At 35.5% G+C, this 12,834-nt stretch overlaps 1 pseudogene; it reads left to right on the top strand.

The window, feature by feature from the left end:
• Positions 1-658: 658 nt before the first annotated feature.
• On the top strand, positions 659-9,370 carry LOC118648621 (annotated as a pseudogene).
• Positions 9,371-12,834: the final 3,464 nt, after the last annotated feature.

Genomic DNA, 12,834 nt, shown 5'->3' with positions numbered 1-12,834 from the left:
GCATTTTGTATTGCATGTAGACAAATATGCAATATAAAAAATTGTGTAACATTCAGGAAACACAAATAACGCGATAAGAAAGAATATTAAATAATATATTCCTTCACATTAAAAATATATTTTAAAGTTACAAAGGCTTTTCACTTGAGTAATCGTGCTTTTGTCAAAAATATCTTCAAATCACACTTAAACCATACGTAATTAATTTCGATTACTCTATTGACGCATGATTCAAAGATTATTAATACGAACGTGTATGATCCTCTCTCAAAAATAGATCTAAACGGTAAGAAATAGAATTTGGACTTAAGACAAATTTTATCTGATGACAATAGGCCTGTTCTTTTCTGACAAGGATATATCGGAAAATCTTAAAAGTTCTCTGCCATTAAAACAAATTTCATTTGTTCAAAGTGCTTCTGGGATTGGGAAACTTGTCTGACCCTGAGGATTGATCGACCTTTGTGGCCATGCAGTCGCGATCGGCGCTTTCATCGTAAACTGACACGGAATGCGTCGTAGGACGTCGAAGCGGAGGTGGTGGAGACCTCGAGCATATCGCCGAGGGCGTCCTAGAGGAGAGGAGGATCATCTTTCTATTTCGGACTCGCGTCTCTCGATGACGTCACATGGACGAAAATATCGTACGGTTAGGGAGGTGCAGTCCGCCTGTTGCGCGGTCCAGGTCTTGATCTTTCCCGAACTTGCGCAAAAATTCTCGACCCCGCCGTGATCCGTAGTCGTCTTTCTAACTGAACGAGAGAACGAGGAAAAAAGAAAGAGAACGCGAGAACGCGGTAGTCACTTGATCGGCGTTCGCACGTCAACGATCGAGGATCTTTCTCCGGGAAGGTGCAGCCGCACAGATAGGAAACTCCTGTTCCCGAGACGACGTCTCGCGAGAAGTAGGTCGCGCCAGAGATCTCGCCCACGCATGATCCCCCCCTATCGCAGTCTTATCGGTCCAGGAGTCCGTCAGTGACGCATCGTGCACGTCCTCGAGAAGATCGTCGTCGAAGAACAGAGTGGATCCCGCGTTCATCCCGCGGGCGACAATTGTCATCGATTGATACGAGCGAACGCGATCACATCCGCCGTCCGTCAATTAAACGAGATCGACGCATTACGTTGTTCCTAAGGGTAAAGGAGCAGGATTTATTCCCCATCGTAGTGAGAGAGGACGCTGAGCGAGGATGCCCGGTGCCGGTGGTCAACCACCGCAAAGGACCACCTTCCGACCGCCGTGGGTCAAGGATGGTCCGAATCCGCTGCCAATGCCCACAGCGCCCTGGACCCTCAACTCTCGCAGGGATTCTAAGCCGAAGACCGAAGAAGTTCCGGCTTTCGCCCAAGTCACCTTAAAGGTGAGTGAAGAATTTCGAAAAAATCAATGCCATGACATTATCTCTCTTTTTCGTAAGATAGACTGTTTGATAGAAGATCAAAGTAACTTCTTCAAGTTCTCCCGTTTTCGTAAAATGATAAGAAATTGAAGCGAAAAATTGGGAACTTTTATCAATAGAAATTTCTTGTAGCTATACAAATGTAAAGTACGCTTTTTGCGGTGCACGGTATTAAACTATTTTTAGCAATTAAATTTATAAAAAGTTTATTGTATTACAATTGAAACGATTATTAAATAATTAAATAATTTAATTTTTTTTCTCTTTTTATTTTCGAATAATGATAACTTTAATAAAGATAAAATAATATTTTAAACAAGTATACAATCAACGATATTGAATAATTCTATATAAGCATTTCTTTAAGTTCTGAAAAAAATGAATCAAAGCTATTTTACCGCGCCAAAGGAAGCGCGTTTTAAAGAAACAATAGATTTATTCAAATTTGAAAATTGTGGCATCTATTTGCGCCGAAAGCGTATAATATATTCTGTTTCCAGCGAAGATAGGAGTTGCAGCTTCACTGTCTTTTTCCATTCAGATATTGGGTTTCAAAGTCAGCGGACTTCGTTGTACTAAGCATGATATTAATAGCCGGCGTGGGTGTCTTGCAACGTGTAAGCGCGATAAACATTTTGGGTGGCACGAAGTTCCACACGTTCTGTTGTATGCAAACAGTGCACTTTGATAGTTTCCCATTTTACAAACACGGTACTGCAAGAGTTCTCTTTAAAAAATTCGAACAATAGTCTAAGTAAGACTACAATAAGCATATTTTTTCATCATTACAGCAAAAGTGGTTATAATTTAACCAAAATGTTAATTCTCTTAGATGATTAAACGGATTATTTGCAAGTTAAAGAAAAGAAATGCGTCTGCAATCCATTATAAAATTATAGAAACTTTAATAAAATATTTTATAAGATCATTTTAAAATGTCTATATCTGCAATTACTGTAGTACTTATTAATTTTTCTATAGCATATTGTGTTGAAAGATTGTCGTGTAATTATTTTTAATCTTCTGGCGACGGTCCAAGTAAAATTACTGCAGAGAATGATATTTAATATATGTATTCTGTCCAAAATATATACGTAACACTTAAAATCGCAAAAGCGTGTAAAGAAAATTTGCGTGACTCGACATTATGTCGCTGTTCGTTTTTCGTGTATGTGTAGATCATCAATAAAACAGATTTAATTTAGACTGCAAATTCATCATTAACTGAGCTATATTTCGTTACGCTAATTGCATATTTATTAAAATCTTATCATCGTAATATTAATAAAAATATAAAATTATTTGCAAATTTTCAGATCTCTTCTGCAATTCTGAGATTTAACAATTCTCTGTTTAATTTAAAATCATCATTTACATCTGTTTTATTATTATTAATATTTTTGATGATATCAAACGTTTTAATCAGATATCTAACAAGATATTATATTTAATTTTGTTAATATTTCATCTTATTGCATTTATTAATCACAGTTAATCGAATCATTGCAGTTACAACAGAAGAAAAACTGTTATTTAAAAGAAACGCAGCACACTGCAAGTAGTTCATGGCCGTTCGTTAAAGTCTTCGGACATTCCGCACGTGTTTGTCAATTGCGATTTCGTTTTCCCGAGGCGAAAGAAAGTAAGGTCCGTCGTACGCGTACTCGCCTCTGGGTCACGATTATTTAAAGAACACGCGTTTCTATTTCAAATGGCTTGCCAGCTGCGTCTTCCGCCAGTTTCTTAACGCATTTATACCGCGATTTCGCATGAAGCATAAAAATCACGTCGCAACGTCACGGATATATGTTGAAAGCGATTTCGCGGATGAGTAATATTTTCGGGCGAGCAATTCTCGTGGGAACTAGAAAAGATGACAAAAAGTCTTAAGAATCGAGACTGACGCGAAAATTGAACGGCGATTTTACGAGAGCCACTTATTTCAAAAGGTGGAAATCCTATGTTGATGACGATCAAAACTGGATAACGTGACATCTCGAGTGCGAAATTCAATGCGAATTATTTAAAGCCAACGAAACGAACTCCTCGAGACTTGCCAAGAAAATTCTTTGGATTTATTTCTCTCTCTGTCTGTCTCTCCTCTGTTTTGAACAATCAAGAGGAGAGAAATGGAGGGAGAACGATTTTTTTTCTATTTTCTATCAAGGCTACTTTACGTGAAACGTGCGACGATTATTCTTTCGAACTCTTCTCAATGTAGTTCGCGGTTCTAGAAAAAAAACACATCAAAATAAAGATTACGAGAAATTTATTTACGCGTCACGAAAATGTCACAAAACGTAAACTGTGAAGCGAGACAAAACTCCGGCAACTGCAAAAACGTAAACTCGATGCGTTATATTGTGATGAAATTCTTGTTAATAAAGTGAAAATTTAACATAATTTTAATAATTTAATGAAAAGTGTTGAAATATGTAATAAATAGAATGTATAATAAAATAATAATAAATATGTATATCTTCTAAGATCAAAACCAGTAATAAAAAAAAGTATTATAACTTAAAAAAAATATTAATTATCACATACAGATTATACGTGTAGCGTATTATTATCTGCACGTATACACATAAATATTTCTAAGGTTAATAAATGTTTTGATATCACTGATTAAAGAAATTAAAATAAACATTCTCATTTTGCTCGTGTAATTAATGCTATAATCAAACAAATGTTTCCTCCTTTCGATCCAACAGAGTGTGCCGAAACCCGCGGAACCGGCAGCACCTTCATCAGATGGATTACCACGTAAACAGAGCAAAATCACGATAGTACCAAAGCAACCGAATAATGAAAAGACCCCGAGTAGCCGACCGGTGCCAGCGAAGCGGCGCGAGAATGGACGACAGGAGCCAAATTCGAAGCCGCAGCTTGAACGACAGATCCGCATTGATAGATCTCGATCACGGGGGTGACATTATACCACTCTCGAAGAGTGAGAGCACCACAGGTACGAGCGATGATGATTGCTATTCCTTCCCGTAGATTATGTTATTCATCAAACACTTAATCCTTCCAGTCATTGAATCATTACTGTGAAAGTAGAACTCTTTTTTTCTTGATTCTCAGAAAACAAAATGTGTGTGTAACAATATAAATTTATAAAGCATCACAATTACTGAAAGGATTAAATATAATACACATTCGCAACAGAATCCTCTTTTAAATTTAAAGAAACTTAGAATAAACTTATAAAATAAGCAAAATTAATAAACACACAATTTTATATCACTTGAAAATCCCTTAATTTTGTCTATTAAAATATTTTTTCTGTGCATCCTATTTTAAACACAAATAATGACTTTAATTGTAATGTCACACTATGATAATAACGAAAATCCTCTCTGTGTGCTAAGGTGCACCAACTTTATCGAAGAGCTCGTCGCGAGCGAACTTTCCACCACCGCCACCTCCGCGACCGCCGCCACCACCCCCCAGTCGTACGATTCTCAAGGACCTGCCGCCTCTCAACGAAAACCAAATGGAGAAGCTGGAGACATTAAAATCTAGGCCAAGGAAACGGCCGGACTGGGCTAGCATGATGAAAGAGGTCGAGAGTGGCAAAAAAGCTCCGGCACGTCAAGTGTAACGACCGGAGTGCACCCCTGATCGAGAGGGTGAACAAAGTCACAGCCGATCCAGCAGGTGATCGTCGAAACCTCTTCGATCCTCGTCGAGTGCCTACGGGACCGTATCTTCCCCCTTTGTAAAAAGTGTTTTCTCTTTAAGAAGAGAAGCCGTCATAGAGAGAAACTGACAGTGCTTCGCGGAGCTTCTTCTCTTCCTCCGCTTTTTTCTTTTCCGTGAGATCATTTCAAGGGATTCGGCGACGTAGTACAATCGATCGGATGCGCAAGCAGAAATTTCGATTAACATAATACGTCCTGCCGTGTCTCATTTGTAGCGCAAATAGCTAGCAGTATTGTTCTGTCGCTATCGCCCCCCTCCCCCCAATGTCCCTAAATCACATCTACCTCCGTCGATAGACGAGCCACCGTTTATCCATTGTTAAACTGTTGGACTAATTAAATTGTTAATTGATTGCTATTGAATTAACTGGTGTCTTCATGTTTCTCAATGGGTTTACCGATATCCCATTCCCCCCCTTTCTCTCTTGTCACCCAAGTGAGCAGTGATCTCTCATTCATCGAATCAATGTTCTCGACAAGAAACGAGAAAGTCATTCAGAAGCGGATAACTCGTACTAATTAAAAATACGTGCATCAATATGAAGCGTAAAGTATCAATTAATGGTTCTCATAAAATTCCACGTGACACGTTCATCAAGCGAAATGTTCTATTGAGCAAGTATTTCCTTACTTATTTTCTAGCCAAATTTAAAAAAGTAAAACGACAATAATTATTAGCAGTAGTTATGTTTCAATTTTTAGTATCTATCGATAAGATTTCAAGACAAATAAAAAGTGCGATTTATTCTGTTTTTAAAACTTAAAATTATATATTTTTACGTTATGTTGTAATTAAATTTTTTGTCTTTTTTGTTGCTACAAGATGGCATATTAAATGTAAGCACTTTGTGTTCTTTATTAAAAAACAATGCAATGAAGTGGCAACAACACGTATATATATTTTTATGCTGATTGATTGTGTCTCTTCGCCAGGCAAAGCCCACTTCGTATTCGAATCTGAAAAGTCGAATATGCACAATCAACTGCTAAAACAGATCCAGCAGGGCGTGAAGCTCAAGACTGTAAAGACGAACGATCGTTCGAAGCCTATGCTGGAGGGATTGAGGAAATTCCGACGACAAATGACCATTGAGGAACAGATACAAAAAGCTGAGGAGGCTCCAGTGGATGAGGACATTCAAGATGAAATGGATGACATTGATGCCGTTAGGGATGATTTGCAAAGTACTAAGCAGATGCTAGCGTTGGAACTTAGGAACAAAGAAGCCTTGGAACGAGATAATAAACGATTGCAGGTAATTAAAACTAGATATTTGATGTTTTGGGAACTTTTAATAATTTACGTGCTTATTTTACTTAAAGCCTTTCGTAATCTTATTGTTAAACAAGATAAACTGTAATGACTTGCTCGGATGGGGAAAAGATTAAAAGGTTAAATAAAAAAGCTAAAGAAAATAACTTCTTATGGGATAATTTCATGTGCAGGCGAGAATTTTAAATCTCGAAACAGAAGTGGAACGTTTAAAGTTACAAAAGAATGCCCAGGAAAGCAAGCAACAGGACGAGAAACTCACGGAATCTTTGAAAAAGGAAGTGCAACAAGCGAGAAAGGATGCAGAAAAAGCAGAGAAAGAATTCGCTACTGCCGCCGAAGAAAGAGATAAGGCTAAAAACGAGTTAGAAGAAATGAAAAGAATGTATGCAGCGCTAGAAAAGCGTATGAAAGCTGGTAATTAAAAGTATTCGCTTTACTAAAAGTTTTATTAAACGCTTTATTAACATTTTTGCATTAATCATGTTTTTATTTAAGCTTTCTCTAATCATCTAAAATTTGCTTTTTCTCCTCTCTAAAAAGGCATGTTATTGATTTTGTCATCGCTTTTCCGCGATGCTGATTGGTCGTTGATTGCCAAGTTCGTTGGCGCTGTGATTTGCTTTACTCGTGTTTACAACTGTCAAATTATCGATAGTTTATTTGACAGTTTGACTTATTTAAAGAAAATATAAAAGAGACGAAGAAAAAAAGAAAAAAGAGACAAATAATAGAAGGTATGTATGTAAAATATATGTATTGTGATAATAATATATTATATGAAATGTATATATACATGAATGCGTGTGCGTATATGTGCATGCGTACGTGCGTGTTTATTTAATTATTTTTATATACAAATTAAAATGTTTAATTAATATCGTATTTAAAATTGTTATAATTAGAATACATATTTTTGTATTATTATTCTATCTTATTTCTGAAAAACGCTATAAAAACCTAGCATACATATAAATTAATATATATAAACGTTTTTTATTTAAAGATAAAAAAAGTAAGCATAGAGAAAAAGAGAAATACAGAAAAAGAATGAGAAAAGAGAGAAGGAAGAAAGTATTATAAAAGAAAAAATTTGAAGTAAAAAAATATAAAGGAGATTTTTATAATGTAGCTATGTAGCTATGTAGCTATGTGGCTATGTAGCTATGTGGCTAGGTAACTAGATAACTAGGTGACAGAGTGACAGAGTGACTGAGTGAGTGAGTGACTAAGTGACTGAGAGTGACAGCGTGACAGCGTGATTTGATATAATCCCACATTGATATAATGCTTGCATTAATCATTTCTTCGCTTCGCTTTTTCTTACTTTCCTTATCAGAAGAGCTTACGCCAATTAAAACTGAGCCGATGGTGGAATTAGCAGAAGATTGGGAAGACGTAGGATGGTACAATGTTACAGGAATGGCATTGGCTGGTTGTCCAAGCGCAAAGGACGTAGCCAGAATCGCGACGCAAAAGAGCATAGACAAACAGGATGTTCATAGTACGAGCGAGGAGGAAGAGGAGAGCACAGAAGAAGAAGAGGAAGATGAGGACCCTAAAGCTGCAGCGGAAAAACGCGCGCAAAGAGAGCTTAAACTTCTTAAGTCAAAAATTAAGAATTTCAAGTGAGTGCGAGATCTCGAGATCCATTCAGAGCATAATGAGCAATTATATCGGTAGCACATTAAACAATACAGAAAATTATATAACGAATTATCTAAACAGGGACAAGGCTGTGAACGCTAGAAAAGAGAGGCACGCGCTAAAAGAGCAGATCAAACAGCAACAGAAATTACTAGCGGAAGAAAAGAAAAAATACAAGCAGCTGCAAGAAGCAAGTTGATAAAATGGCGAAGCTAATGGGGGATACCGACGACGACGAAGAGGAAGTGGAGGAAGAGGAAGAAGAAGAAGAGACGGAGACTGAGGAAGAGTCAGAGTCTGAGGAATCGGAGGAAGACGAGTCCGAATCTGACGACGAACAAGCACCTATCGAGAAGCGTCAAAACATTTTGCAAGTGAGTTACATTGCTGTTACAAACGAAGATATCAATTGCATTCCTAAATATCTATTTATTTTTCAGAAACGCGTGAAGAAGCACGAGGGACGACTGGCATCGTTGAAAAAGGGCAATTACTTGTTGAAAGCACAAGTAGACAGGATCAAAGACACTTTGATAAAGCAGCGAGAGGATAGTATCAGCCTGCAGGAGGATCTTGATTCTGTCTTAGCCGAACTAGGTTAGACTAAATACAGCGTAAATCAAGAATACAGATCTGTTCTTTGTGGCTGAATTAACGTACATTTGGTTGTACTTAAAGTGAAACAGATACATATATTTAAAATTTGACGAAAGCGTGCGAAAAGAATTTCACTACAGTCTACAGGTACAAGAACAAATCTTATTTCCACATGCGGAGATTGTATTGTATACAAATATGCACCACGTATACAAATATTACATATTGAAAATATAGACAATTGTATGTTACACATATAATATTTTTTAATAAATTCTTATTGACCGAATGCACAATTTCTCATAATAGATTATTGAGAAATATGTATAAATCCACACAGCACACATCTTTCTGAAAGATATCTTCTGTCAGATATCTTTTAGAAAGCTTTCTGAAAGATGTGCTGTATGGGAAGTAAACGCTCTATAGATGATATTCTAAAATTTAAGAAGTAAATGTTTAACATAAGAACTTTAAACATATTTTGGTGCTTTGAATTGAGTTAAGTTATAGGAAAGTTAATTTTTTCCCTTTAAATATGATTTATTTCAAGTACACAGAAGGAACCATCAACTTTAGAACATTTACGAGATGAAATAAAAAATTGTTTTTAATATGTTATGTTGACAGCGATAATTAAAAAAACTACTAAAATATGCTAGCAAAATTTGTCTTCCATGCAGGACATCATAAACTATGCGGACTATGTAAAGTATGGGGAATATATTACTCTTTGTATGTTACTTTGTGTTTTATCATCACGTATAAATTAAAAGATGTCTTTTTTTATTTCAGAGAAGATTTTATCCACGTTGGATGAGTCTGAATAGATTTTAAATACACAATAAGAAAATAATTGACCTTAACAGATTTTTGTGTTACATTTGTTTTTTCCCTTTCTTATCTTTCTTCCTTTATTCATTATTCGTTATTATTTATTGAAAAATATACAAATATAACTACTAAACCCAAAATATTTATATAATTTCACATGTAATATATGAAATTTTAATTTATCACCCAAATTTATCAGTACAGTATTGGTCTAGGATTTGTAGATCCAATTTGTTTATTCTGCCTGCAACTTTATTTGTCTTTTCTTTCTACCTGATTCTATCTCTCAACCCTAAGTATGTAGATGTGCTGTATCTAGTTTTACTATGTCCATAGACAGTACTGATGTAAAACAATCAATGAGACGCGAGCGTGCCACAAGCAATTAGTATTGCGAGTAAATAACACGTGAATAATAAGTGAATGTCATAAATATCAATAATAGCTTACTCATCCTACGGTCATTCCGTCGTCGTTCAACGCCTCCCAGATAGACTTCGCCTCTCATGAATTCTTCGCGGTTACTTCTCCATGGCATTCACACACTCGATCTTACACGCACTAATTACCGAAATGCAATAAATTGCGGGACTAATTGCGCAGGCAAAATAAATCCAATTATTTGGCGATTAAACGGAATTCGTGACACGGCTTTGTTCTACGACGTTTTTACAGCGACAGCTTCACGTCGGAAACTTTACCGCGCGACACGACGCGAGTCAGGTTAAGGTTAAGATAACGCGAATAGGAATTAACCGTCCATACATGCATTTCCGCGGATACTTCAATCGAACGCATGTTTTCTTCAAACGTGTGCGTTCAGTCGTGTGCATCAGACGAAAGATTAAGATCAATTTAATCGCAACTTGCTGATATTAGAGTCGGCGACTCGCGCACAGTCGCGACTAGTTCCGCGTTTTTTAACGATCTGAAGTCAGCTGCAGCGCTTCGACCATGAAAAGTTTCAAAGCTCGACGCGGAATATTCAAATCACTTATTCGATCATCTAACTACATCTCATAATTCGCAAACACGATAGTATTTCAGTGAACATGGTATATTTATATACTTTTGTTTATAAATATTCTTTCGTAAAAACAAAATTGATTGAACATACATTTTTTTTCAGCAAGACTTGACGAATTTTTCGAGCAAGATTGCATTTTTAATTTTAAGTTACAGAATTTCAACTAGAAAAATTAATCTAGGGAAAGAGAAAAAATTGATCACCTTTTACAAATCAAAATTATATTTGGAAATTAGAGACCGCTATTGCTCTCCATGGATTACATGTACTATACATCGTGGCGATTTCGTTTGCTGATGAAAAATTTGTATGATATAAAAAAATAAAAACGCGACTTCCGCTCGCGACAATGTTTCCAGCGCAAAAAGAATAGCGACACGCAAATTTGTGAGAACGCAATATTTGCCACCGTAACGTCTTCTATCAAAATATTATGATACAAATGATATAATGATCATGACGAATTTGTTGTTTAACATTTTAAAATAGTGAGAAGAACACAATTTGACGAGATGTACGATGGCACTTGAATCAATACGTGATTCACTCATCATTTTTGCTATCTTTAGATGAAATTGTAAGTGGAACATTTAAAGAGACAGAAAGAAAAAGAAAGGTTATAACTAAAACTGCATATACAAAAAAAAAAGTATTATGTACAGTGGTTTGCACGGAATATCACGAGATGCAATTTAAGTTGAAAATAAAAATACGAAGCATGTACATACTATCTTCGATTATCACGTAAAATCACCGAACTAATGCTACAGAGCGATACAGTCGATTTACATGTTTGATGCATGTTGCGAATAACAGTATACATGTGTATGTGTGTAATTACAGAGATCATTTTTTGCGATAAATTCTTGGTTGAGATTTGTTTAGATACTCGTGCGAAATAAATACTTTCAAGCACAATTTCTATTTTCACAACCTATGTGAAAAAATACTGTTTGTGACTAATGTAAACAATGATCAATAGGATTCTTACATGCCATCCATTTTCCTATTTACTCTTTCAAATTTAATATACGATGTAACCTTTGCAACCTGATACTACACAACATTGAGTAAAAGTAAAGAAAAGTGACATACTAATATATTTATTAAATATTTAAAGTATGAAAGATAATAAGTCAAGAAATATTTTCTTTTTTTAAAGAATTTTTTGCAGTTTTAAAATTTACATAGAATGTATTTTATGTAAAATAAACGAAAATATATGTTTATATACTGTACATGCATATGTATACTTTATGTATATATTAATATATTAATATATACGTATATACATTAATTATGTCTTACGTATATGCATGCAAATATTTCTAATTATTGAAAGTAGTTTTAATGTTAAAATTTAAAGTAAATTTCCCAAGTTAAATTTTAAAAGTGAATAATAAAACTTTATGTTCTCTTTAGTTAATTTAATGGAGCTTTTGAGTTTGAGCTTTCTAAAGATATTAAAAAATTTTTTATCACATTAAATAATAACACTTCTTGATATTTACAGAGACTCGATATCCAAATAAACGTGTAAGTTTTTAGGTGCATTCAGCGATTTTGAAAAATAAAAATATTTAGAGCATGTCAATGTAAATCACATGATCAAAAGATATAAGTATTTGCAATAAGAAAAATGAAAAGAATAAGAATTCAAGTTGCGAAGGAATCAATTCTGTTATAATTATGTTTGGATTTCTGTCGATAAAAATGAGTATTATCCCGATTAGAAATTCTATGCTAGTCAGGTCCTTTCTGTCGCATTACAAGATGATGCCTTCAGATTTTCTCATGTAAAATAAATAATCGCTGATTGTAGCATGATGTATTATAGCTCTAATTCTTTGCAAACGGTGTTCTTACGCAACGATAATCGGATTGCACTGAACAATAGTTCGCGTATGAGCGTCACGCCACTCTTTCACGTGTCCATGAATTCGGTTTTAACTTCTTCTTCTCCTCCACCAACTTAACGTCCGTCACATGTAAATTATGTTCACTCTTAGCAGCAAACTTAATAATAGCTTGCGTTGATACTTGGGTCGTGTGTCGTAGATCCAGGCGTTTTTAACGTCTTACATTTTGTCAGATGATCGAGAGACGTTTCGGTGAGCAACTTACAGTTGGCTAAGTTCAATGATGTCAGGTTTGATAACAATATGAGTGTGCTCTACTCCAGAATCAGTAGTCTGCCAATCGAAGAGAGGTCCTAAGGTTTCAAGATCTGAAAGATTCTGGGACTATGTATCTCACTCCTCGATCCGTGAGATCACATCCGGCTAAAGACAAATTTTTGAGATGTTTCAATCGCGATGTCTTGTCAATAAGACCGGGCCTCGAATC

The sequence above is a fragment of the Monomorium pharaonis genome, unplaced genomic scaffold (genome assembly GCF_013373865.1).
Source record: "Monomorium pharaonis isolate MP-MQ-018 unplaced genomic scaffold, ASM1337386v2 scaffold_548, whole genome shotgun sequence".
NCBI lineage: Eukaryota > Metazoa > Arthropoda > Insecta > Hymenoptera > Formicidae > Monomorium > Monomorium pharaonis.
Note: the sequence above shows the minus strand (reverse complement) of the source record. Positions and strands in the feature narration are given on the sequence as shown.